This window comes from Chlamydotis macqueenii, unplaced genomic scaffold (genome assembly GCF_036417535.1).
Source record: "Chlamydotis macqueenii isolate bChlMac1 unplaced genomic scaffold, bChlMac1.mat HAP1_SCAFFOLD_47, whole genome shotgun sequence".
NCBI lineage: Eukaryota > Metazoa > Chordata > Aves > Otidiformes > Otididae > Chlamydotis > Chlamydotis macqueenii.
Window position 1 is genome coordinate 27407 of NW_028239217.1, and position 22150 is coordinate 49556.

Here is a 22150-nt window from a genome sequence, read left to right on the forward strand (position 1 = left end):
GCACGAGCTTTCAGTGCTGGCACTTTTGGTGTAGGCGTCATCCGTACGGTCAAGGAGCACGGCAGGTTACTCGGTTGCTGTAGCTGCCCTCTCAAAGGGCAATAGTCAGCAGCGCAGTCCCGATCGGGCTCTTTTATGGCGTTACAAGTCTAAATCATCGACCCATCGTGTCTCTTGAAAGTTTAGGGACCACCTTCTTATCTGGCGTCGTTCTCAGCTGCGTGAGCAGCTCTGTTCTCTTGCTGTCCATTTTCATGGACTGGGACTTCTTCCCTGCATCCCGATGTTCTCTAGGTCTTGGGTGCAGGCTTCTTGCGCGTCCATCCTCTCTCGTTTGAGAGTAAGGTCTTGTTAGGGGCTCTGATGTTCTACTCTTGGTCTGGCTCTGCCACAGTCTCCTGTTATTCATGTCACCGTCCTGCAGGTCTTATTTCTTGGCGATATTTTTCCATCTGGTGGTCATTCTTCTTGCAGGTAACTTTTTGACCTTTGAGGTGTGTTGATGTGGTTTGTGTATTGTCTGTCTCTGCATGTGTGTGGTTGGCTGGAGCTGCCCTGACTGGGGGGTGTGTAGAGTCAGGGCTAGGTGGATTGGTGATAAGTCACTAGACTTATTGTGGTGAAGCAAGGGTAGAGTGAGTGCTTTTTGAGGGAGTAATTGTTTTCCATGTTACTAGAGGTCTAGCTGTGAAGTGTATTAATGCTTAGTGTGTGGTGTTGTGAATTATGTTAGGCAGAGCAATCTAAGCAGAAGAGTGGAGTAGAAGGGATTCTACCCCCTGTTGTGAGGTTTGATGGGTGTGTTTGTGGGGTTTTTCTGGGTTTCATTGTGGGTGGTTTTTTTTTTTTTTTGGCTGTGGGTCCTGGATGGTGTGTCAGGTGATGGTTGTCTGCAAAGGCTGGGTGCAGAATAGGCTAGGGGGTGGGGTTATTGCTGGTATAGTGGTGTGGTTTTGGTTTTATTTTATTTAGTGGGGTTTTTCTTGTGTGTGTGTTTGGGGGGGTGGGTATCTTTTATTTGTTTTGAGGCTTGTGATTTCTTGTGATTTTTGGGGAGCATTGCAGCCATAGGGAGATAGTGGGTTACAGCAGGCTCTTGGGAGCATCGGCTTGCCAGAGTGTGAGTGTTGGTATGTGTAGTGAGTGAAGTTGTAGTGTGTTTTGAGTGTTGGTAGTTTATTTGTGAGTGGGTAGTAGGTTTCTTGTGTTTGGTTTTAGGGTGTGTGTGACAGAGTTTTCCTTTTCAGGCAGTTAGACACATACACAAAAAAAAATTGAAATTAAAAAAAAAAGTTGGGGAATATTTACTCTTAAAATTTTTTCTTTTATTTTCTTCTAGCTGGGCTTTTATTTTTTTCCCCAGTCCTGGCTGCTCTGCAAGGCAATGATCATCACCAATGTTTGGGGGCAGAGGTCAGGCTCAGGCTGGGGTTTTTTTGCAGGGAGGGCTATTTTTTTTTGAGGCCTCTGGGAATGCTGTTCCCAGGGAGAGCGAAAGGTGCAGGGTGCTGGTGTGTGGGAGGAGGCTGGTGCTAGAGTGAGGCTGGAGAGTGTGAGATGTGGGTTTTAGTTGGTAGGTGTATGGGTGGTGTGTTTTGTAGACATATGGTAGTGGTTGAGTATGCAGTGTGTGAGAGTGTGTGTGTGTGAGAGTGTGAGCATGCCAGAGAGCGAGAGCGAGAGAGAGAGCTGTGTGTTCGTCAGGGAAAGCCCGGAGCCCCGATGTCTGTGGTGCTGTAGATTCGCTGCCAATGGCCGGGCAGGAGCAGCAAGAGCTTGACAGGCTGACACTTTCGGTGTGGGAGCAATCGTCCGACGTTCGTGTTTTTTCGGGATTTTTTTTCAGTGGGCGCCCAGGTGCAGCTGGTGGTATCTGTCGAAGCCCTGTTCGTCAGGGAAAGCCCGGAGCCCCGATGTCTGTGGTGCTGTAGATGCGTTGGGAATGGGAGGTGAGGAGCAGCAAGAGCTCGAGTTGCTGGCACTTTCAGTGTGGGAGCAATCGTCCGACGTTCGTGATTTTTCGGGGTTTTATTTCAGTGGGCGCCCAGGTGCAGCTGGTGGTAAATGTCGAAGCCCTGTTGGTCAGGGAAAGCCCGGAGCCCCGATGTCTGTGGTGCTGTAGATGCGCTGGGAATGGCCGGTGAGGAGCAGCAAGAGCTTGACTGGCTGGGACTTTCAGTGTGGGAGCAATCGTCTGATGTTAGTGATATTTCGTTTATTTTTTTCAGTGGGTGCCCAGGTTCAGCTGGTGGTAAACGTCGAAGCCCTGTTGGTCAGGGAAAGCTCGGAGCCCCGATGTCTGTGGTGCTGTAGATGCGCTGCCAATGGCCGGTGAGGAGCAGCAAGAGCTTGACAGGCTGGCACATTCGGTGTGGGAGCAATCGTCCGACGTTCGTGATTTTTGGGGGTTTTTTTCAGTGGGCGCCCAGGTGCAGCTGGTGGTAAACGTCGAAGCCCTGTTGGTCAGGGAAAGCCCGGAGCCCCGATGTCTGTGGTGCTGTAGATGCACTGCCACTCTCCGGTGAGGAGCAGCAAGAGCTTGAGTTGCTGGCACTTTCGGTGTGGGAACAATCGTCCGATGTTCGTGAGTTTTCGGGGTTTTTTTTCAGTGGGCGCCCAGGTGCAGCAGGTGGTAAACGTCGAAGCCCAGTTGGTCAGGGAAAGCCCGGAGCCCCGATGTCTGTGGTGCTGTAGATGCGCTGGGAATGGCTGGTGAGTAGCAGCTAGAGCTTGACAGGCTGGCACTTTCGGTGTTGGAGCAATCGTCCGACGTTAGTGATTTTTCGGGGATATTTTTCAGTGGGAGCCCAGGTTGACCTGGTGGTAAACGTCGAAGCCCTGTTGGTCAGGGAAAGCCCGGAGCCCCGATGTCTGTGGTGCTGTAGATGCACTGCCAAAGTCCGGTGAGGAGCAGCAAGAGCTTGACTGGCTGGCACTTTCGTTGTGGGATCAATCGTCTGATCTTCGTGATTTTTCGCTTATTTTTTTCAGTGGGCGCCCAGGTGCAGCTGGTGGTAAATGTCGAAGCCCTGTTGTTCAGGGAAAGCGCAGAACCGCGATGTCTGTGGTGCTGTAGATGCGCTGCCAATGGCTGGTGAGGAGCAGCAAGAGCTTGACTGGCTGGCACTTTCGGTGTGGGAGCAATTGTCCGACCTTCGTCATTTTTCGATGTTTTACTTTCAGTGTGCGCCCATTTAGAGCTGGTGGTAAACGTCGAAGCCCTGTTGATCAGGGAAAGCCCGGAGCCCCGATGTTTGTGGTGCTGTAGATGAGCTGCCAATGTCCGGTGAGGAGCAGCAAGAGCTTGACTGGCTGGCATTTAAGGTGTGGCAGGAATCGTCCGACATTTGTGATTTTTGGGGTTTTTTTTTCAGGGGGCACCCAGGTGCAGCTGGTGGTAAATGTCGAAGCCCTGTTGGTCAGGGAAAGCCCGGAGCCCCGATGTCTGTGGTGCTGTAGATGCGCTGGGAATGGCCGGTGAGGAGCAGCAAGAGCTTGACTGTCTGGCACTTTCGGTGTGGGAGCAATCGTCCGACGTTCGTGATTTTTCGGGGTTTTATTTCAGTGGGCGCCCAGGTGCAGCTGGTGGTAAACGTCGAAGCCCTGTTGGTCAGGGAAAGCCCGGAGCCCCGATGTCTGTGGTGCTGTAGATGCGCTGGGAATGGCCGGTGAGGAGCAGCAAGAGCTTGACTGTCTGGCACTTTCGGTGTGGGAGCAATCGTCCGACGTTCGTGATTTTTCGGGGTTTTATTTCAGTGGGCGCCCAGCTGCAGCTGGTGGTAAACGTCGAAGCCCTGTTGGTCAGGGAAAGCCCAGAGCCCTGATGTCTGTGGTGCTGTAGATGCGCTGGGAATGGCTGGTGAGGAGCAGCAAGAGCTTGAGTTGCTGGCACTTTCGGTGTGGGAGCAATCGTCCGACGTTTGTGATTTTTCGGGGTTCTTTTCAGTGGGCGCCCAGGTGCAGCTGCTGGTAAACGTCGAAGCCCTGTTGGTCAGGGAAAGCCCGGAGCCCCGATGTCTGTGGTGCTGTAGATGCGCTGCCAATGGCCGGTGAGTAGCAGCAAGAGCTTGACTGGCTGGCACTTTCGGTGTGGGACCAATCGTCCGACGTTTGTGATATTTGGGGATTTTTTTTCCAGTGGGCGCCCAGGTTCAGCTCGTAGTAAACTTCTAAGCCCTGTTGGTCAGGGAAAGCCCGGAGCCCCGATTTCTGTGGTGCTGTAGATGCGCTGGGAATGGCCGGTGAGGAGCAGCAAGAGCTTGACAGGCTGGCACTTTCGGTGTGGGAGCAATCGTCGGACGTTTGTGATTTTTGGGGATTTTTATTCACTGGGCGTCCAGGTTCAGCTGGTGGTAAACGTCGAAGCCCTGTTGGTCAGGGAAAGTCCAGAGCCCCGATGTCTGTGGTGCTGTAGATGCGCTGCGAATGGCCGGTGAGTAGCAGTAAGAGCTTGACAGGCTGGCATTTAAGGTGTGGCAGGAATCGTCCGACATTTGTGATTTTTGGGGTTTTTTTTTCAGGGGGCACCCAGGTGCAGCTGGTGGTAAATGTCGAAGCCCTGTTGGTCAGGGAAAGCCCGGAGCCCCAATGTCTGTGGTGCTGTAGATGCGCTGGGAATGGCCGGTGAGGAACAGCAAGAGCTTGACTTGCTGGCACTTTCGGTGTGGGAGCAATCGTCGGACGTTTGTGATTTTTGGGGATTTTTATTCACTTGGCGCCCAGGTTCAGCTGGTGGTAAACGTCGAAGCGCTGTTGGTCAGGGAAAGCCCGGAGCCCCGATGTCTGTGGTGCTGTAGATGCGCTGGGAATGGCCGGTGAGGAGCAGCAAGAGCTTGACTGGCTGGCACTTTCGGTGTGGGAGCAATCGTCCGACGTTCGTGATTTTTCGTTTATTTATTTCAGTGGGCGCCCAGGTGCAGCTGGTGGTAAATGTCGAAGCCCTGTTGGTCAGGGAAAGCCCGGAGCCCCGATGTCTGTGGTGCTGTAGATGCGCTGGGAATGGGCTGTGAGGAGCAGCAAGAGCTTGACTGGCTGGCATTTAAGGTGTGGCAGGAATCGTCCGACATTTGTGATTTTTGGGGTTTTTTTTTCAGGGGGCACCCAGGTGCAGCTGGTGGTAAATGTCGAAGGCCGGTTCGTCAGGGAAAGCCCGGAGCCGCGATGTCTGTGGTGCTGTAGATGCGCTGGGAATGGCCGGTGAGGAGCAGCAAGAGCTTGTGTTGCTTGCACTTTCGGTGTGGGCGGAATCGTCCGATGTTCGTGATTTTTCGGGGTTTTACTTTCAGTGGGCGCCCAGGTTCAGCTGGTGGTAAACGTCGAAGCCCTGTTGGTCAGGGAAAGCCCGGAGCCCCGATGTCTGTGGTGCTGTAGATATGCTGCCAATGGGCGGTGAGGAGCAGCAAGAGCTTGACTGGCTGGCACTTTCGGTGTGGGAGCAATCGTCCGATGTTCGTGATTTTTAGTTCATTTTTTTCAGCGGGCGCCCAGGTTCAGCTGGTGGTAATCGTCGAAGCCCTGTTGGTCAGGGAAAGCGCAGAACCCCAATGTCTGTGGTGCTGTAGATGCACTGCCAAAGTCTGGTGAGTAGCAGCAAGAGCTTGACTGGCTGGCACTTGCGGTGTGGGAGCAATCGTCCGACGTTCGTGATTTTTCGGGGTTTTATTTCAGTGGGCGCCCAGGTGCAGCTGGTGGTAAACGTTGAAGCCCTGTTGGTCAGGGAAAGCCCGGAGCCCCGATGTCTGTGGTGCTGTAGATGCGCTGGGAATGGCCGGTGAGGAGCAGCAAGAGCTTGACTGTCTGGCACTTTTGGTGTGGGAGCAATCGTCCGACGTTCGTGATTTTTCGGGGTTATTTTCAGTGGGAGCCCAGGTTCAGCGAGTGGAAAACGTCGAAGCCCTGTTGGTCAGGGAAAGCCCGGAGCCCCGATGTCTGTGGTGCTGTAGATGCGCTTGGAATGGCCGGAGAGGAGCAGCAAGAGCTTGACTGTCTGGCACTTTCGGTGTGGGAGCAATCGACCGATGTTCGTGATTTTTCGGGGGTTCTTTTCAGTGGGAGCCCAGGTGCAGCGGGTGGTAAACGTCGAAGCCCTGTTGGTCAGGGAAAGTCCGGAGCCCCAATGTCTGTGGTGCTGTAGGTGCGCTGGGAATGGCTGGTGAGGAGCAGCAAGAGCTTGACTGGCTGGCACTTTTGCTGTGGGATCAATCGTCCGACGTTTTTGATTTTTCAGGGTTTTTTTTCAGTGGGCAACCAGGTGCAGCTGGTGGTAAACGTCGAAGCCCTGTTGGTCAGGGAAAGCCCGGAGCCCCGATGTCTGTGGTGCTGTAGATGTGCTGGGAATGGCTAGTGAGGAGCAGCAAGAGCTTGACTGGCTGGCACTTTCGGTGTGGGAGGAATCGTCCGACGTTCGTGATTTTTGGGGGTTTTATTTCAGTGGGTGCCCAGGTTCAGCTGGTGGTAAACGTCGAAGCCCTGTTGGTCAGGGAAAGCCCGGAGCCCCGATGTCTGTGGTGCTGTAGATGCGCTGGGAATGGAAGGTGAGTAGCAGCAAGAGCTTGAGTTGCTGGCACTTTCGTTGTGGGAGCAATCGTCCGACGTTCGTGATTTTTCGGGGTTTTATTTCAGTGGGCGCCCAGGTGCAGCTGGTGGTAAATGTCGAAGCCCTGTTGGTCAGGGAAATCCCGGAGCCCCGATGTCTGTGGTGCTGTAGATGCGCTGCCAATGGCCGGTGAGGAACAGCAAGAGCTTGAGTTGCTGGCACTTTCGGTGTGGGAGCAATCGTCTGATGTTCGTGATATTTCGTTTATTTTTTTCAGTGGGCGCCCAGGTGCAGCTGGTGGTAAACGTCGAAGGCCTGTTGGTCAGGGAAAGCCCGGAGCCCCGATGTCTGTGGTGCTGTAGATGCGCTGCCAATCGCCGGTGTTCAGCAGCTAGAGCTTGACTGTCTGGAACTTTTGGTGTGGGAGCAATCGTCCGACGTTCGTGATTTTTCGGGGTTCTTTTCAGTGGGAGCCCAGGTTCAGTGAGTGGTAAACGTCGAAGTCCTGTTGGTCAGGGAAAGCCCGGAGCCCCGATGTCTGTGGTGCTGTAGATGCACTGCCAATGGCCGGTGAGGAGCAGCAAGAGCTTGACTGGCTGGCACTTTTGGTGTGGGAGCAATCGTCCAACGTTCGTCATTTTTCAGGGTTTTTTTTCAGTGGGCAACCAGGTGCAGCTGGTGGTAAATGTCGAAGCCCTGATGGTCAGGGAAAGCCCGGAGCCCCGATGTCTGTGGTGCTGTAGATGCGCTTGGAATGGCCGGTGAGGAGCAGCAAGAGCTTGACTGTCTGGCACTTTCGGTGTGGGAGCAATCGACCGATGTTCGTGATTTTTCGGGGTTCTTTTCAGTGGGAGCCCAGGTGCACCTGGTGGTAAACGTCGAAGCCCTCTTGGTCAGGGAAAGCCCGGAGCCCCGATGTCTGTGGTGCTGTAGATGCGCTGGGTATGGCCGGTGAGGAGCAGCAAGAGCTTGACTGGCTGGCACTTTCAATGTGGGAACAATCGTTCGACGTTCGTGATTTTTCGGGTTTTTTTTCGAGTGTGCGCCCAGGTTCAGCTGGTGGTAAACGTCGAAGCCCTGTTGGTCAGGGAAAGCCCGGAGCCCCGATGTCTGTGGTGTTGTAGATGCGCTGGGAATGGCCGGTGAGGAGCAGCAAGAGCTTGTGTTGCTGGCAATTTAGGTGTGGCAGCAATCGTCCGACGTTCTTGATTTTTCGGGGTTCTTTTCAGTGGGAGCCCAGGTGCAGCGAGTGGTAAACTTCTAAGCCCTGTTGGTCAGGGAAAGCCCGGAGCCCCAATGTCTGTGGTGCTGTAGATGGGCTGGGAATGGCTGGTGAGGAGCAGCAAGAGCTTGACTGGCTGGCACTTTGGGTGTGGGAGCAATTGTCGGACGTTCGTGATTTTTCGGGGTTTTATTTCAGTGGGCGCCCAGGTGCAGCTGGTGGTAAATGTCGAAGCCCTGTTGATCAGGGAAAGCGTAGAACCCCGATGTCTGTGGTGCTGTAGATGCACTGGGAATGGGAGGTGAGGAGCAGCAAGAGCTTGACAGGCTGGCACTTTCGGTGTGGGAGCAATCGTCCGATGTTCGTGATTTTTGGGGGTTTTATTTCAGTGGGCGCCCAGGTGCAGCTGGTGGTAAATGTCGAAGCCCTGTTGGTCAGGGAAAGCCCGGAGCCCCGATGTCTGTGGTGCTGTATATGCGCTGGGAATGGCCGGTGAGGAGCAGCAAGAGCTTGACAGGCTGGCATTTAAGGTGTGGCAGAAATTGTCCGATATTTGTGATTTTTGGCGTTCTTTTTTCAGGGGGCACCCAGGTGCAGCTGGTGGTAAATGTTGAAGCCCTGTTGGTCAGGGAAAGCCCGGAGCCCCGATGTCTGTGGTGCTGTAGATGCGCTGGGAATGGAAGGTGAGTAGCAGCAAGAGCTTGAGTTGCTGGCACTTTCGGTGTGGGAGGAATCGTCCGACGTTCGTGATTTTTCGGGCTTTTATTTCAGTGGGCGCCCAGGTGCAGCTGGTGGTAAACGTTGAAGCCCTGTTGGTCAGGGAAAGCTCAGAGCCGCGATGTCTGTGGTGCTGTAGATGCGCTGGGAATGGCCGGTGAGGAGCAGCAAGAGCTTGACTGGCTGGCACTTTCGGTGTGGGAGCAATCGTGCGATGTTCGTGATTTTTCGTTTATTTTTTTCACTGGGCGCCCAGGTGCTGCTGGTGGTAAACGTTGAAGCCCTGTTGTTCAGGGAAAGCGCAGAAGCCAGATGTCTGTGGTGCTGTAGATGCACTGCCAAAGTCCGGTGAGTAGCAGCAAGAACTTGAGTTGCTGGCACTTTCGGTGTGGGAGGAATCGTCCGACGTTCGTGATTTTTCGGGCTTTTATTTCAGTGGGCGCCCAGGTGCAGCTGGTGGTAAACGTTGAAGCCCTGTTGGTCAGGGAATGCCCGGAGCCCCGATGTCTGTGGTGCTGTAGATGCGCTGCCAATGGCCGGGGAGGAGCAGCAAGAGCTTGACTGGCTGGCACTTTGGGTGTGGGAGCAATTGTCGGACGTTCGTGATTTTTCGGGGTTTTATTTCAGTGGGCGCCCAGGTGCAGCTGGTGGTAAACGTCGAAGCCCTGTTGGTCAGGGAAAGCTCGGAGCCGCGATGTCTGTGGTGCTGTAGATGTGCTGGGAATGGCCGGTGAGGAGCAGCAAGAGCTTGACTGGCTGGCACTTTCGGTGTGGGAGCAATCGTCCGACGTTTATGATTTTTCGGGGTTTTACTTTGAGTGGGCACCCAGGTGCAGCTGGTGGTAAACGTCGAAGCCCTGTTGGTCAGGGAAAGCCCGGAGCCCCGATGTCTGTGGTGCTGTAGATGTGCTGCCAATGGGCGGTGAGGAGCAGCAAGAGCTTGACTGTCTGGCACTTTTGGTGTGGGAGCAATCGTCCGACGTTTGTGATTTTTCGGGGTTCTTTTCAGTGGGTGCCCAGGTGCAGCGGGTGGTAAACGTCGAAGCCCTGTTGGTCAGGGAAAGCCCGGAGCCCCGATGTCTGTGGTGCTGTAGATGCGCTGGGAATGGCCGGTGAGGAGCAGCAAGAGCTTGACAGGCTGGCATTTAAGGTGTGGCAGAAATCGTCCGATATTTGTGATTTTTGGGGTTTTTTTTTCAGTGGGCACCCAGGTGCAGCTGGTGGTAAATGTCGAAGCCCTGTTGGTCAGGGAAAGCCCAGAGCCCCGATGTCTGTGGTGCTGTAGATGCGCTGGGAATGGCCGGTGAGGAGCAGCAAGAGCTTGACTGGCTGGCACTTCCGGTGTGGGAGCAATGGTCCGACGTTCGTGATTTTTCGTTTATATTTTCAGTGGGCGCCCAGGTGCAGCTGATGGTAAATGTCGAAGCCCTGTTGGTCAGGGAAAGCCCGGAGCCCCGATGTCTGTGGTGCTGTAGATGCGCTGCCAATGGGCGGTGAGTAGCAGCAAGAGCTTGACTGGCTGGCACTTTCGGTGTGGGAGCAATCGTCCGACGTTCGTGATTTTTCGGGGTTTTTTTTCAGTGGGCGCCCAGGTGCAGCTGGTGGTAAACATCGAAGCCCTGTTGTTCAGGGAAAGCCCGGAGCCCCGATGTCTGTGGTGCTGTAGATGCGCTGCCAATGGCCGGTGAGGAGCAGCAAGAGCTTGACTGGCTGGCACTTTTGGTGTGGGAGCAATTGTCCGATATTTGTGATTATTCGGGGTTTTTTTTCAGTGTGAGCCCAGGTGCAGCTGGTGGTAAACGTCGAAGCCCTGTTGGTCAGGGAAAGCCCGGAGCCCCGATGTCTGTGGTGCTGTAGATGCACTGCCAAAGTCCGGTGAGTAGCAGCAAGAGCTTGAGTTGCTGGCACTTTCGGTGTGGGAGCAATCGTCCGACGTTCGTGATTTTTGGGGGTTTTATTTCGGTGGGCGCCCAGGTGCAGCTGGTGGTAAACGTCGAAGCCCTGTTGGTCAGGGAAAGCCCGGAGCCCCGATGTCTGTGGTGCTGTAGATGCGCTGGGAATGGCCGGGGAGGAGCAGCAAGAGCTTGACTGGCTGGCACTTTCGGTGTGGGATCAATCGTCCGACGTTTTTGATTTTTCAGGGTTTTTTTTTCAGTGGGCAACCAGGTGCAGCTGGTGGTAAACGTCGAAGCCCTGTTGGTCAGGGAAATCCCGGAGCCCCGATGTCTGTAGTGCTGTAGATGCGCTGCCAATGGATGGTGAGGAGCAGCAAGAGCTTGACTGGCTGGCACTTTTGGTGTGGGAGCAATCGTCCGACGTTCGTGATTTTTCGGGATTTTACTTTCAAGTGGGCGCACAGGTGCAGCGGGTGGTAAACGTCGAAGCCCTGTTGGTCAGGGAAAGCCCGGAGCCCCGATGTCTGTGGTGCTGTAGATGCACTGCCAAAGTCCGGTGAGGAGCAGCAAGAGGTTGAGTTGCTGGCACTTTCGGTGTGGGAGCAATCGTCCGACGTTCGTGATTTTTGGGGGTTTTATTTCAGTGGGCGCCCAGGTTCAGCTGGTGGTAATCGTCGAAGCCCTGTTGGTCAGGGAAATCCCGGAGCCCCGATGTCTGTAGTGCTGTAGATGCGCTGCCAATGGATGGTGAGGAGCAGCAAGAGCTTGACTGGCTGGCACTTTTGGTGTGGGAGCAATCGTGCGATGTTCGTGATTTTTCGTTTATTTTTTTCAGTGGGCGCCCAGGTGCACCTGGTGGTAAACGTTGAAGCCCTGTTGTTCAGGGAAAGCGCAGAACCCCGATGTCTGTGGTGCTGTAGATGCACTGCCAAAGTCCGGTGAGTAGCAGGAAGAGCTTGAGTTGCTGGCACTTTCGCTGTTAGAGGAATCGTCCGACGTTCGTGATTTTTGGGGTTTTTTTTTCAGGGGGCACCCAGGTGCAGCTGGTGGTAAACGTCGAAGCCCTGTTGGTCAGGGAAAGCCCAGAGCCCCGATGTCTGTGGTGCTGTAGATGCGCTGCCAGTGGCCGGTGAGGAGCAGCAAGAGCTTGAGTTGCTGGCACTTTCGGTGTGGGAGCAATCGTCCGACGTTCGTGATTTTTCTTTTATTTTTTTCAGCGGGCGCCCAGGTTCAGCTGGTGGTAAACGTCGAAGCCCTGTTGGTCAGGGAAAGCGCAGAACCCCGATGTCTGTGGTGCTGTAGATGCACTGCCAAACTCCGGTGAAGAGCAGCAAGAGTTTGAGTTGCTGGCACTTTTGGTGTGGGAGCAATCGTCCGATGTTCGTGATTTTTCGAGGTTTTATTTCAGTGGGCGCCCAGGTGCAGCTGGTGGTAAACGTCGAAGCCCTGTTTGTCAGGGAAAGCCCAGAGCCCCGATGTCTGTGGTGCTGTAGATGCGCTGGGAATGGGAGGTGAGGAGCAGCAAGAGCTTGAGTTGCTGGCACTTTTGGTGTGGGAGCAATCATCCGACATTCGTGATTTTTCGGGGTTTTATTTCAGTGGGAGCCCAGGTGCAGCTGGTGGTAAACGTCGAAGCCCTGTTGGTCAGGGAATGCCTGGAGCCCCGATCTCTGTGGTGCTGTAGATGCGCTGGCAATGGCTTATGAGGAGCAGCAAGAGCTTGACTGTCTGGCACGTTGGGTTTGGGAGCAATCGTCGGACGTTTGTGATTTTTGGGGATTTTTATTCACTGGGCGCCCAGGTTCAGCTGGTGGTAAACGTCGAAGCCCTGTTGGTCAGGGAAAGCCCGGAGCCCCGATGTCTGTGGTGCTGTAGATGGGCTGCCAAATTCCGGTGAGGAGCAGCAAGAGCTTGACTGGCTGGCACTTTCGGTGTGGGAGCAATCGTCCGACGTTCGTGATTTTTCGGGGTTTTTTTTTCAGTGGGCACCCAGGTGCAGCTGGTGGTAAATGTCGAAGCCCGGTTCGTCAGGGAAAGCCCGGAGCCCCGATGTCTGTGGCGCTGTAGATGCGCTGGGAATGGCTGGTTGGAAGCAGCATGAGCTTGACTGGCTGGCACTTTTGGTGTGGGAGCAATCGTCCGACGTTTTTGATTTTTCAGGGTTTTTTTTTTCAGTGGGCACCCAGGTGCAGCTGGTGGTAAATGTCGAAGCCCGGTTCGTCAGGGAAAGCCCGGAGCCGCGATGTCTGTGGTGCTGTAGATGCGCTTCCAGTGGCCGGTGAGGAGCAGCAAGAGCTTGAGTTGCTGGCACTTTCGGTGTGGGAGCAATCGTCCGATGTTCGTGATTTTTCGGGGTTCTTTTCAGTGGGCGCCCAGGTGCAGCTGATGGTAAAAGTCGAAGCCCTGTTGGTCAGGGAAAGCCCGGAGCCCCGATGTCTGTGGTGCTGTAGATGTGCTGCCAATGGCCGGTGAGGAACAGCAAGAGCTTGACTGGCTGGCACTTTCGGTGTGGGATCAATCGTCCGACGTTTTTGATTTTTCAGGGTTTTTTTTTCAGTGGGCAACCAGGTGCAGCTGGTGGTAAATGTCGAAGCCCTGTTGGTCAGGGAAAGCGCAGAACCCCGATGTCTGTGGTGCTGTAGATGCGCTGGGAATGGCCGGTGAGGAGCAGCAAGAGCTTGACTGGCTGGCACTTTTGGTGTGGGAGCAATCGTCCGATGTTCGTGATTTTTCGGGGTTTTATTTCAGTGGGCGCCCAGGTTCAGCTGGTGGTAAATGTCGAAGCCCTGTTTGTCAGGGAAAGCCCAGAGCCCCGATGTCTGTGGTGCTGTAGATGCGCTGGGAATGGGAGGTGAGGAGCAGCAAGAGCTTGACTGGCTGGCACTTTCGGTGTGGGAGCAATCGTCCGACGTTTGTGTTTTTTTCGGGTTTTTTTTTCAGTGGGCACCCATGTTCAGCTGGTGGTAAACGTCGAAGTGCTGTTAGTCAGGGAAAGCCCGGAGCCCAAATGTCTGTGGTGCTGTAGATGCGCTGGGAATGGGCGGTGATTAGCAGCAAGAGCCTGACTGGCTGGCACTTTCGGTGTGGGAGAAATCGTCCGATCTTCGTGATTTTTCAAGGTTTTTTTTCAGTGGGTGCCCAGGTGCAGCTGCTGGTAAACGTCTAAGCCCTGTTGGTCAGGGAAAGCCCGGAGCCCCGATGTCTGTGGTGCTGTAGATGCGCTGCCAATGGCCGGGGACGAGCAGCAAGAGCTTGATAGGCTGGCACTTTCGGTGTGGCAGGAATCGTCGGACGTTTTTGATTTTTCGGGATTTTTTTTTAGTGGGAGCCCAGGTTTAGCTACTGGTAAACGTCGAAGCCCTGTTGGTCAGGGAAAGCCCGGAGCCGTGATGTCTGTGGTGCTGTACATGCGCTGCCAATGGGAGGTGAGGAGCAGCAAGAGCTTGACTGTCTGGCACTTTTGGTGTGGGAGCAATCGTCCGACGTTTTTGATTTTTCAGGGTTTTTTTTCAGTGGGCAACCAGGTGCAGCTGGTGGTAAACGTCGAAGCCCTGTTGGTCAGGGAAAGCCCGGAGCCGCGATGTCTGTGGTGCTCTAGATGCGCTGGGAATGGGCGGTCAGGAGCAGGAAGAGCTTGTGTTGCTGGCACTTTCGGTGTGGGAGCAATCGTCCGATGTTCATGATTTTTCGTTTATTTTTTTCAGTGGGTGCCGAGGTGCAGCGGGTGGTATAACGTCAAAGTCCTGTTGGTCAGGCAAAGCCCGGAGCCCCGATGTCTGTGGTGCTGTAGATGCGCTGGGAATGGGCGGTGAGGAGCAGCAAGAGCTTGTGTTGCTGGCACTTTCGGTGTGGGATCAATCGTCCGATGTTCGTGATTTTTCGGGGTTTTACTTTCAGTGTGCGCCCAGGTTCAGCTGGTGGTAAACGTCGAAGCCCTGTTGGTCAGGGAAAGCCCGGAGCCCCGATGTCTGTGGTGCTGTAGATGCGCTGCCAATGGCCGGTGAGGAGCAGCAAGAGCTTGACTGGCTGGCACTTTGGGTGTGGGAGCAATCGTCCGACGTTCGTGATTTTTGGGGGTTTTATTTCAGTGGGCGCCCAGGTTCAGCTGGTGGTAAACGTTGAAGCCCTGTTGGTCAGGGAAAGCCCACAGCCCCGATGTCTGTGGTGCTGTAGATGCGCTGGGAATGGCCGGTGAGGAGCAGCAAGAGCTTGACAGGCTGGCACTTTCGGTGTGGGAGCAATCGTCCGACGTTCGTGATTTTTCGGGGTTTTATTTCAGTGGGCACCCAGGTGCAGCTGGTGGTAAATGTCGAAGCCCTGTTGGTCAGGGAAAGCCCGGAGCCACGATGTCTGTGGTGCTGTAGATGCGCTGCCAATGGCCGTTGAGGAGCAGCAAGAGCTTGACTGGCTGGGACTTTCGGTGTGGGAGCAATCGTCCGACGTTTGTGATTTTTCGGGGTTTTTTTTCAGTGGGCGCCCAGGTTCAGCTGGTGGTAAACGTCGAAGCCCTGTTGGTCAGGGAAAGCCCGGAGCTCCGATGTCTGTAGTGCTGTAGATGAGCTGCCAGTGGCCGGTGAGGAACTGCAAGAGCTTGACTGGCTGGCACTTTCGGTGTGGGATCAATTGTCTGACGTTTTTGATTTTTCAGGGTTTTTTTTCAGTGGCCAACTAGGTGCAGCTGGTGGTAAATGTCGAAGGCCTGTTGGTCAGGGAAAGCCCAGAGCCCCGATGTCTGTGGTGCTGTAGATTCGCTGGGAATGTCCGGTGAGGAGCAGCAAGAGCTTGACTGGCTGGCACTTTCGGTGTGGGAGCAATCGTCCGATGTTCATGATTTTTCGTTTATTTTTTTCAGTGGGCGCCCAGGTGCAGGTGATGGTAAATGTCGAAGCCCTCTTGGTCAGGGAAAGCGTAGAACCCCGATGTCTGTGGTGCTGTAGATGCGCTGGGAATGGGCGGTGAGGAGCAGCAAGAGCTTGACTGGCTGGCACTTTTGGTGTGGGAGCAATCGTCCGATGTTCGTGATTTTTCCTTTATTTTTTTCAGTGGGCGCCCAGGTGCAGCTGGTGGTAAATGTCGAAGCCCTGTTGGTCAGGGAAAGCCCGGAGCCCCGATGTCTGTGGTGCTGTAGATGCGCTGGGAATGGCCGGTGAGGAGCACCAAGAGCTTGACTGGCTGGCACTTTCGTTGTGGGAGCAATCGTCCGATGTTCGTGATTTTTGGGGGTTTTATTTCAGTGGGCGCCAAGGTTCAGCTGGTGGTAAACGTCGAAGCCCTGTTGGTCAGGGAAAGCCCGGAGCCCCGATGTCTGTGGTGCTGTAGATGCGCTGCCAAAGTCCGGTGAGGAGCAGCAAGAGCTTGTGTTGCTGGCACTTTCGGTGTGGGAGCAATCGTCCGACGTTCGTGATTTTTCGGGGTTCTTTTCAGTGGGAGCCCAGGTGCAGCGAGTGGTAAACGTCGAAGCCCTGTTGGTCAGGGAAAGCGCAGAACCCCGATGTCTGTGGTGCTGTAGATGCATTGCCAAAGTCCGGTGAGTAGCAGCAAGAGCTTGAGTTGCTGGCACTTTCGTTGTGGGAGCAATCGTCCGACGTTCGTGATTTTTCGTTTATTTATTTCAGTGGGCGCCCAGGTGCACCTGGTGGTAAACGTCAAAGCCCTGTTGGTCAGGGAAAGCGCAGAACCCTGATGTCTGTGGTGCTGTAGATGCACTGCCACTCTCCGGTGAGGAGCAGCAAGAGCTTGACTGGCTGGCACTTTTGGTGTGGGAGCAATCGTCCGACCTTCGTGATTTTTCGGGGTTTTACTTTCAGTGGGCGCACAGGTGCAGCTGGTGGTAAATGTCGAAGCCGTGTTGGTCAGGGAAAGCCCGGAGCCCCGATGTCTGTGGTGCTGTAGATGCGCTGGGAATGGGCGGTGAGGAGCAGCAGGAGCTTGAGTTGCTGGCACTTTCAGTGTGGGAGCAATCGTCGGACGTTTGTGATTTTTGGGGATTTTTATTCACTGGGCGCCCAGGTTCAGTAGGTGGTAAACATCGAAGGCCTGTTGGTCAGGGAAAGCCCAGAGCCCCGATGTCTGTGGTGCTGTAGATGCGCTGGGAATGGGCGGTGAGGAGCAGCAAGAGCTTGACAGGCTGGCATTTAAGGTGTGGCAGGAATCGTCCGACGTTCGTGATTTTTGGGGTTTTTTTTTCAGGGGGCACCCAGGTGCAGCTGGTGGTAAATGTCGAAGCCCTGTTGGTCAGGGAAAGCCCGGAGCCCCGATGTCTGTGGTGCTGTAGATGTACTGCCAAAGTCCGGTGAGGAGCAGCAAGAGCTTGACTGGCTGGCACTTTCGTTGTGGGTGCAATCGTCCGACGTTCGTGATTTTTGCGGTTTTTTTTTCAGTGGGCGCCCAGGTGCAGCTGGTGGTAAACGTCGAAGCCCTGTTCGTCAGGGAAATTCCAGAGCCCTGATGTCTGTGGTGCTGTAGATGCGCTGGGAATGTCCGGTGAGTAGCAGCAAGAGGTTGACAGGCTGGCATTTAAGGTGTGGCAGGAATCGTCCGACATTTGTGATTTTTGGAGTTTTTTTTTCAGGCGGCACCCAGGTGCAGCTGGTGGTAAACGTCGAAGCCCTGTTGGTCAGGGAAAGCCCGGAGCCCCGATGTCTGTGGTGCTGTAGATGCGCTGGGAATGGCCGGTGATGAGCAGCAAGAGCTTGACTGGCTGGCACTTTCGGTGTGGGAGCAATCGTGCGATGTTCGTGATTTTTCGTTTACTTTTTTCAGTGGGCGCCCAGGTGCAGCTGGTGGTAAACGTTGAAGCCCTGTTGGTCAGGGAAAGCCCGGAGCCGGGATGTCTGTGGTGCTGTAGATGAGCTGCCAGTGGCCGGTGAGGAACTGCAAGAGCTTGACTGGCTGGCACTTTCGGTGTGGGATCAATCGTCCGACGTTTTTGATTTTTCAGGGTTTTTTTTCAGTGGGTAACCAGGTGCAGCTGGTGGTAAATGTCGAAGCCCTGTTGGTGAGGGAAAGCCCGGAGCCGCGATGTCTGTGGTGCTGTAGATGCGCTGGGAATGGGCGGTGAGGAGCAGCAAGAGCTTGTGTTGCTGGCACTTTCGGTGTGGGAGCAATCGTCCGATGTTCGTGATTTTTCGGGGTTTTACTTTCAGTGGGCGCCCAGGTGCAGCTGGTGGTAAACGTTGAAGCCCTGTTGGTCAGGGAAAGCCCGGAGCCCCGATGTCTGTGGTGCTGTAGATGCGCTGGGAATGGCCGGTGATGAGCAGCAAGAGCTTGACTGGCTGGCACTTTCGGTGTGGGAGCAATCGTGCGATGTTCGTGATTTTTCGTTTACTTTTTTCAGTGGGCGCCCAGTTGCAGCTGGTGGTAAACGTTGAAGCCCTGTTGGTCAGGGAAAGCCCGGAGCCCCGATGTCTGTGGTGCTGTAGATGCCCTGCCAATGGGCGGTGAGTAGCAGCAAGAGCTTGAGTTGCTCGCAGTTTCGGTGTGGGAGCAATCGTCCGATATTCATGATTTTTCGTTTATTTTTTTCAGTGGGCGCCCAGGTGCAGCTGGTGGTAAACGTCGAAGCCCTGTTGGTCAGGGAAAGCCTGGAGCCCCGATGTCTGTGGTGCTGTAGATGCACTGCCAAAGTCCGGTGAGTAGCAGCAAGAGCTTGAGTTGCTGGCACTTTTGGTGTGGGAGCAATCGTCCGACGTTCGTGATTTTTCGGGGTTTTATTTCAGTGGGAGCCCAGGTGCAGCTGGTGGTAAATGTCGAAGCCCTGTTGGTCAGGGAAAGCCCGGAGCCCCGATGTCTGTGGTGCTGTAGATGCGCTGGGAATGGGCGGTGAGGAGCAGCAAGAGCTTGACTGGCTGGCGCTTTCGGTGTGGGAGCAATCGTCCGACGTTTGTGATTTTTCGGGGTTTTTTTTCAGTGGGCGCCCAGGTTCAGCTGGTGGTAAACGTGGAAGCCCTGTTGGTCAGGGAAAGCCCGGAGCCCCGATGTCTGTGGTGCTGTAGATGTGCTGCCAATGGCCGGTGAGGAGCAGCAAGAGCTTGAGTTGCTGGCACTTTCGTTGTGGGAGCAATCGTCCGACGTTCGTGATTTTTTGGGTTTTTTTTCCAGTGGGCGCCCAGGTTCAGCTGGTGGTAAACGTGGAAGCCCTGTTGGTCAGGGAAAGCCCACAGCCCCGATGTCTGTGGTGCTGTAGATGTGCTGCCAATCGCCGCTGAGGAGCAGCAAGAGCTTGACTGGCTGGCACTTTGGGTGTGGGAGCAATCGTCGGACATTCGTGATTTTTCGGGGTTTTATTTCAGTGGGCGCCCAGGTTCAGCTGGTGGTAAACGTCGAAGCCCAGTTGGTCAGGGAAAGCCCAGAGCCCCGATGTCTGTGGTGCTGTAGATGCGCTGGGAATGGCCGGTGAGGAGCAGCAAGAGCTTGAGTTGCTGGCACTTTCGGTGTGGGAGCAATCGTCCGATGTTCGTGATTTTTCGGGGTTTTACTTTCAGTGGGCGCCCAGGTTCAGCTGGTGGTAAACGTCGAAGCCCTGTTGGTCAGGGAAAGCCCGGAGCCCCGATGTCTGTGGTGCTGTAGATGCGCTGCCAATGGCCGGTGAGGAGCAGCAAGAGCTTGACTGGCTGGCACTTTCGGTGTGGGAGCAATCGTCCGACTTTCGTGATTTTTCGGGGTTTTACTTTCAGTGGGCGCCCAGGTTCAGCTGGTGGTAAACGTCGAAGCCCTGTTGGTCAGGGAAAGCCCGGAGCCCCGATGTCTGTGGTGCTGTAGATGCGCTGCCAAGGTCCGGTGAGTAGCAGCAAGAGCTTGACTGGCTGGCACTTTCGGTGTGGGAGCAATCGTCCGACGTTCGTGATTTTTCGGGGTTTTATTTCAGTGGGGGCCCAGGTTCAGCTGGTGGTAAATGTCGAAGCCCTGATGGTCAGGGAAAGCCCGGAGCCGCGATGTCTGTGGTGCTGTAGATGCGCTGCCAATGGCCGGTGAGGAGCAGCAAGAGCTTGACTGGCTGGCACTTTCAATGTGGGAACATTCGTCCGACGTTCGTGATTTTTCGGGTTTTTTTTCCAGTGGGCGCCCAGGTTCAGCTGGTGGTAAACGTCGAAGCCCTGTTCCTCAGGGAAAGCCCGGAGCGCCGATGTCTGTGGTGCTGTAGATGCGCTGGGAATGGCCGGTGAGGAGCAGCAAGAGCTTTTGTTGCTGGCACTTTCGGTGTGGGAGCAATCGTCCGACGTTCGTGATTTTTCGGGGTTCTTTTCAGTGGGAGCCCAGGTGCAGCGAGTGGTAAACGTCGAAGCCCTGTTTGTCAGGGAAAGCCTGGAGCTCCGATGTCTGTGGTGCTGTAGATGCGCTGCCAATGGCCGGTGAGGAGCAGCAAGAGCTTGACAGGCTGGCACTTTCGTTGTGGGAGCAATCGTCCGACGTTCGTGATTTTTTGGGGTTTTATTTCAGTGGGCTCCCAGGTGCAGCTGGTGGTAAATGTCGAAGCCCTGTTGGTCAGGGAAAGCCCGGAGCCGCGATGTCTGTGGTGCTGTAGATGCGCTGCCAATGGCCGGTGAGGAGCAGCAAGAGCTTGACTGGCTGGCACTTTCGGTGTGGGAGCAATCGTCCGACGTTTGTGATTTTTCGTTTATTTTTTTCAGTGGGCGCCCAGGTGCAGCGGGTGGTAAACGTCGAAGCCCAGTTGGTCAGGGAAAGCCCGGAGCCCCGATGTCTGTGGTGCTGTAGATGCGCTGGGAATGGCCGGTGAGGAGCAGCATGAGCTTGAGTTGCTGGCACTTTCGGTGTGGGAGCAATCGTCCGACGTTCGTGATTCTTTGGGGTTTTACTTTCAGTGGGCGCCCAGGTGCAGCGGGTGGTAAACGTCGAAGCCCTGTTGGTCAGGGAAAGCCCGGAGCCGCGATGTCTGTGGTGCTGTAGATGCGCTGGGAATGGGCGGTGAGGAGCAGCAAGAGCTTGAGTTGCTGGCACTTTTGGTGTGGGAGCAATCGTCCGACGTTTTTGATTTTTCAGGGTTTTTTTTCAGAGGGTAACCAGGTGCAGCTGGTGGTAAATGTCGAAGCCCTGTTGGTCAGGGAAAGCCCAGAGACCCGATGTCTGTGGTGCTGTAGATGCGCTGGGAATGGCCGGTGAGGAGCAGCAAGAGCTTGAGTTGCTGGCACTTTCGGTGTGGGAGCAATCGTCCGACGTTTTTGATTTTTCAGGGTTTTTTTTCAGTGGGTAACCAGGTGCAGCTGGTGGTAAATGTCGAAGGCCTGTTGGTCAGGGAAAGCCCGGAGCCCCGATGTCTGTGGTGCTGTAGATGCGCTGCCAAAGTCCGGTGAGTAGGAGCAAGAGCTTGAGTTGCTGGCACTTTCGTTGTGGGAGCAATCGTCCGACGTTCGTGATTTTTCGGGGTTTTATTTCAGTGGGCGCCCAGGTGCAGCTGGTGGTAAATGTCGAAGCCCTGTTGGTCAGGGAAAGCCCGGAGCCCCGATGTCTGTGGTGCTGTAGATGCACTGCCAAAGTCCGGTGAGGAGCAGCAAGAGCTTGACTGGCTGGCACTTTCAGTGTGGGAGCAATCGTCCGACGTTCGTGATTTTTCGGGGTTTTACTTCAGTGGGCGCCCAGGTGCAGCTGGTGGTAAACGTCGAAGCCCTGTTGGTCAGGGAAAGCCCGGAGCCCCGATGTCTGTGGTGCTGTAGATGTGCTGCCAATGGCCGGTGAGGAGCAGCAAGAGCTTGAGTTGCTGGCACTTTTGGTGTGGGAGCAATCGTCCGATGTTCGTGATTTTTCTTTTATTTTTTTCAGTGGGCGCCCAGGTGCAGCTGGTGGTAAACGTCGAAGCCCTGTTGGTCAGGGAAAGCCCGGAGCCCCGATGTCTGTGGTGCTGTAGATGCGCTGGGAATGGCCGGTGAGGAGCAGCAAGAGCTTGAGTTGCTGGCACTTTCGGTGTGGGAGCAATCGTCCGACGTTTTTGATTTTTCAGGGTTTTTTTTCAGTGGGTAACCAGGTTCAGCTGGTGGTAAATGTCGAAGCCCTGTTGGTCAGGGAAAGCCCAGAGCCCCGATGTCTGTGGTGCTGTAGATGCGCTGGGAATGGCCGGTGAGGAGCAGCAAGAGCTTGACTGGCTGGCACTTTCGGTGTGGGAGCAATCGTCCGATGTTCCTGATTTTTCTTTTATTTTTTTCAGCGGGCGCCCAGGTGCAGCTGGTGGTAAATGTCGAAGCCCTGTTGGTCAGGGAAAGCCCGGATCCCCGATATCTGTGGTGCTGTAGATGCGCTGGGAATGGCCGGTGAGGAGCAGCAAGAGCTTGACTGGCTGGCACTTTCGGTGTGGGAGCAATCGTCCGACGTTCGTGATTTTTCAGGGTTTTTTTTCAGTGGGTAACCAGGTGCAGCTCGTGGTAAACGTCGAAGCCCAGTTGGTCAGGGAAAGCCCGGAGCCCCGATGTCTGTGGTGCTGTAGATGCGCTGGGAATGGGCGGTGAGGAGCAGCAAGAGCTTGAGTTGCTGGCACTTTCGGTGTGGGAGCAATCGTCCAACGTTTGTGATTTTTCAGGGTTTTTTTTCAGTGGCCAACTAGGTGCAGCTGGTGGTAAATGTCGAAGGCCTGTTGGTCAGGGAAAGCCCAGAGCCGCGATGTCTGTGGTACTGTAGATGCGCTGCCCATGGCCGGTGAGGAGCAGCAAGAGCTTGACTGGCTGGCACTTCTGGTGTGGGAGCAATCGTCCGACGTTCGTGATTTTTCGGGGTTTTTTTCAGTGGGCACCCAGGTGCAGCTGGTGGTAAACGTCGAAGCCCTGTTGGTCAGGG